Raw genomic sequence first — 5,318 nt, forward strand, 5'->3', positions numbered from 1 at the left:
AGGGGCCCGGCCAGGCCGCAGGGTGCAGCGTCCCAGCAGGCAGAAGCCACATTTCGGCGGTACAATACATTTTCGCCCGGATTAGAGGCAGAGGCGGGCGGCTCAGTGTAAATGTCAGGCAGCAGCTTTTAATAAAGGAATGTTCAGATTGTTAGATTGCGCTGTACAATGTGAGTTCTGTGCCGCACCCCTCCTTCCCAATCCTGCTTCAACCGCCCCCAACCCCCATTCCCGTCACACCTCGGCGCGCGTTACAAATATATTACATATTCAGAGTGATCTCGCCGCGGCGCCCGCGGGAGGGGCACACTCTCGGAGCTTAACATCCACCACGCGGAGGGCTGCAGGACGCCGGGGCCGACCGCTGGCAGCAGGAACAGGAAAAAGACCCAGACCGGCCCTGATCTGCGGGCGCTTCTTTTACACTCCTACCCTGGAATCTCGGAAAGAAATTCCCACTGGGAAGGAGATACTAAAAGCGCCGAGCTAGGAGGCGGGACCTCCAGTTCTCGGCCAAGGTGATCCAGTTAAGTGTATTTTAATTCTTTCACAACGGCCCTCCCAAACCTTAAAAACCTAACCAATTGCAGGCACACAAACAAAAGGGGGAAGGGTAGCAAAATCAATCCGCCGAGTTCAAAGAGCCAGGGCGCGGGAGGAGGCTGCAGGGTGCTTGGCGCCGGGCCGAGTTCGCAGCGGAGGGTCCCATCGACCGCGCAGAAGCGGCAGACCCCACCCGAAAGATACCTGGCTCTGTGTGTGTGTGTGTGTGTGTGTGTGTGTGTGTGTGTGTGTGTGTGTGTGTGTGTGTTGGGGAGCGTCACACCCTAATCCATCCCACTGCTTGCCTGTCTACTCTCCCCTGCCGGCCAAGAGCCTCCCATCCTCAGAGAGAAAAATGTGTGTGGGCACATTACGCACCATTAGGGAGACACTACGCTTTTAATGTGGCCTAATTAGTGCCGCTAACCGAGTAAATATTATTATATTGAATAATGATAATATGATGAAAATATTAATGCTTTTGAACTTTGCACGTGGGAGCCGTTCCTTCGGTACTCCCGGGACAGCCCAAGCACGCTCAGATCCACCAGCAAACGCGGTCCGACGCATCTCCTGGATGACGAGCCCACAGGCCAGCTCAGGACATACATGGGTCTTTGCAGACACATAAACCCACTTTGGGCCACGACATGCATCACCCACCATGCAAAAGACCTCCTTTCAATGGCGTCCTCTTTTTCTCTGGAGCAGGCCGTGAAAAGCAAACCACGCTGGGGTCCCTCTTTCCTGCACTTCTGTTCTACAACCCCAGGAATGTTGGAGTGTGCGTGCCGGGTGTGTTCCTCCTTAACAAGGGCCGCCAGACAGGTGGAGTTGCGGGAGAAGGACCCACTTAATTAGCATTTAAATTCACAGCCCCCCTCATTGCCAAATACTTATCCCTTGGGAATTTGGTGCAAATCAGGCATTTAACAATTAGGAAATGTGGAAGGCTCCTCAGAAATAGAGATTCGAAATCTTAATTCTCTTAGCCAGTTTGGAGGGTCAAGGGCATGGGGGAAGCGTGAACGGGTTGGGTGGAAGGCTCACAGTGACAGGCAATGGTGTGCCGGCGTGCCAGTTGATCAGCATACCCACTCCCTCTTCCCTCCTCACACCCCACCCCATTCTTATGGAGCCCCAGGAGACAGAGACGAAGAGGCTGGCTGTCCAGTGCTCGCTGCCTGAAGACAGGCCAGCTCTTTCCTGATTGCTGGGCTGGACAAGGGCAAAGGCCTAAGAAGAGTTTTCAAAGTTAGGCGATCAGTCTGTCCGGGGAAGTGGGGATGCGTGGTCCCGGCTGGAGAGCGCCCCCTCTCGGGCCGAATTGCTTCCTCCCCGCTGCTTGAGGGCCCACAGTTCATTTCCCGCACATTTTGGGGCGCTTCTTCCCGGAAGCTACGTCCGCGCTAGCTGCTGCAGATCCAGTTGTTCTCCGGGGCAGCTCCTTCTCCCCTGCCGGGTGCGTCCGGACCAGCGATGGCCTCCTAGACACGTGTCCAGTTCAGCAGATCCTGGGACAGAGCGGTTAAGCCGGGGTGAACCCTGGAGTAGGAGGATTTTGCAGACCCCCGAGAGGCTGCCAGAGCGGATGGAGACCGTCCCCCACTCCCCGCTTCCCTCGCAAGGTGTCTGGGAAGCTAACCCCGCCCGCACCGGAGGCAGGAGCCGGGGCGGGGAGCTTTCAATTTGTTCCAGTGATGGCTCTAACTTAATAAGGCGATTGATTAGCGCTCAAAGTGCCGTTTTAATTAGCCGCTTGTTAATTAACATCGCAAATAAATTTCCCCTTCCCTGATTGGCATCTTCGCCCAGCGCTCTGAGGCTTTCCTTTCTCCTCTGCCTCGGCCCCTCCATTCCCTCTGAACCTCAAGAGTTGGTAGAAGAATCAACTTCCTTCATGAACCTTAGAGGCTTAGGAGTTCTTTTCATAGCAGGAGTGTCGGTGCCACACGGGGGCCCTTTCATTTCTCTAAAAGCCAGTCTTCAATGGACCATGATTCAGTTTAGAAGGAGTGAAATAAAATCTCTCCCCACCTTCTCCCCCGGCCCCTCCAACTGCCTCCACTTTGTCGTTTTTTCTATCTCCACCCCTGACTTGGAGGGAGACTTCATTCTCCCTCCAGAATTTGGAACTCTAGAAAGTAGAAAGAAGTCGGGAATAGAGGCGGGCCTCCCCTATTCCATTACAGTCCTGGTAGGAGGGAGCTGGACCATCTCTTGGGATCAAATCTAAGACTGTGTAACCTGCTGTAAAATTCTGCTGCTGAGGTCTGTGAACATGTGCGGTGAGTTACTGTTCACTCCAAGATGCTCCAAGAGTATCTTGTACCTTCCTGAAGCACACAGGAGAGAGCCCTAGAGCCAATATGCGCCCACACATTGTAGCCCAGCACCCCGGTTAGGAGATTAAAGGTTCAACAATTTTTGCACAATTATTACTCTTAGCTACTGTATAAATCCCTATATATAATCATATCCCTCTTTGGGATGCATCCCTTTTCTTTCATGACAGAACACACACTTTGTTTCCTTTAGGAAGACTTTCTGTTCCTCCCCCCATCTCCTCCCAGGGTTGGACTCCCCACTCTTTCTTTTCCATCCCCATTGCAGCAGATTCATGTTGCCATCATGGCATTGTGACAACTTCCAGCATGTTCAAACTCCTGTTAACTCTCTCATTCTCAAGCACCTGGCACAGAATGCACATTCTGCAATGTTGATGGACTAAGTGAATGAACAAAATGAGTGAGGGAAGGAAGAAGTGAAAAAAATACGGCTACCGTATGTTACCTATAGCTAGAAATAATTGCCACCTTTGCGTTGTTCATCTGTCAAACTCTTGCTTCACATTTTAAGCAAGAAACCCTTGCTTCTATGTATAAAGAGCATATACATAGAAGGTCTTATTAGGTCATCACAAATACCCTATTCTAGGCAAGGGTGACTCTTCCCTTTAATAGAGAAGGAAGTTGGTGACCAGAAAGGCTAAGTGCCTTGCTCAAGAACATTGGGAAGTGGGAAAATGAGACTGAAACTCCCTCTTCCAGTATCCTTTCATTTACATGTCTACTTGCCTTCCTGCTGATTGCTGGGCACAGCACAGATCTAACCCCCAAAAGAGAGCCAACTTCACTAGTTCTCTTCTGAACTGCTGATCTTTGTGGTGAAGCTTATAGCGCTCACAAATTTTATTATGATGCGAGAACTAGCTCTCAAAACTTTTATTCCCCTAGGAAATTAGCAATTACATAGCCTATCACTTTAACCTGTTGTTCTCTTAAAACAGTTTTCAGTTACCTTATTCTTTTTTCCCACTTTACCTTTTCTCTCTCTGCTCCCAATCTCCACCCTCTTGGTTTCAGTTTAAGGGACTCAGTTTCAGTGTGTTCATGTCTTTTTCTTTAGTATTATTTTCCTAAGCAAATATGCTTCAAATCCTTAAGCAGTTGGAAATATATTGATAGGCTGAAAAAACAAAGAAGGAAAGCAAAGTATGCTTTCAACGTTTCTGTAGCTTTGTAAACAGCGAGAGGTCACACTATCGTCAGGGAGTCAACCTTAGTAGGAGAGTTTATTTGTGTATCTGGCATCTTTTACAAAAAGAAACAATAGCAGGCTCTCTCGGTTCGGGGCTCTTGGCGCCGCCCAGTGGAGGGAAGCGCCTTTGCAGCCCATTCCTGTCAGTTGGCATTGTCAAGTGGATCCCAAGAAACGTTCAAATTAAATATGATAGGAAGAAGCACCAGTTCCAAGTTCACTGTAATCTATAGGTGTCTTTCTTCAAAGTTCAGTTGTTGTTTTTTTTAACTGATGCTCCAGTTTAACACAATCCCAAATACCAAATCTGGATTGTAAAAGAGGACCACTGAGAGTATATTAAGAACAGAACTTGTAAAAATATGCGAATGTTTGAATCATTCTCTGTAGTGGGGAGGGAGCATCTTTAGTGGTGGTCGGGACTGATGTGTCCTTCAGAGCCAGGAAGGAAAAGTCCTTTATTATTCATAGTTGGCAAAAAACTGCTTTCTCTGCAGGAATTCCAAAATCTTCCAAAAATTAAAGAATTCTCTTTCTCCCTTTGTTTCTTATTTTTAAGAAAATGAAGACCTGAAAGTGGAAGATCATTTTCAAACCTGTGTCAGGTTAGGGACTATATTTCTTTGTATGTTAAATTCAGTGGGAAACTGAGATTAAGCCAGTTAATGCATTTCCTTTCCTATATGTGGAATTGAAAATGTGACTGATCGGCACCCTGTTCTAGTTCTAAACTCTGATTTTTAAACGAAAAGTTAATTATGCTTGCTCTGCTAGAAAGTGCGTGACTTCTTGGGTATAAACATCATATATACTCTCAGGGAAAAAATGGCAAAAGAGGAATGTGTCTGGGTAAAAAAGAACTGAGGAAAGTTAAAAAACAAAACCCCAGCTGTGAAGAATTTTTTCATTAAGTTTGCCATCTAGTCTTTGAGTTCCTCTTTTGGATCTTCAGGCCACTACTAGCATTTCCTCTCTGGCAGGGACCCCCAAATAGGACCTTGATAATAAGCAAGGTCATATTTTCCCCTCACAATTGTGGCTCCCCAAAGCTAATATCCTAACATCCCACCCCAAGAAATCTATGATCTTAACCTTTTCTTAAGAAAAGCTCATCTGAGACATTCACAAGGTGGGGCCTACTGGGCTTCCGTTTGCTTGGCTTTAGAGTTTTCACAAAATGAACAGTCCGCCCGTCCCCCGCCCCAATACTTCCACCTTCTCTCTCCCTTTCTTTT

The sequence above is a fragment of the Balaenoptera borealis genome, assembly GCF_965194805.1.
Source record: "Balaenoptera borealis genome assembly, chromosome: 1".
NCBI lineage: Eukaryota > Metazoa > Chordata > Mammalia > Artiodactyla > Balaenopteridae > Balaenoptera > Balaenoptera borealis.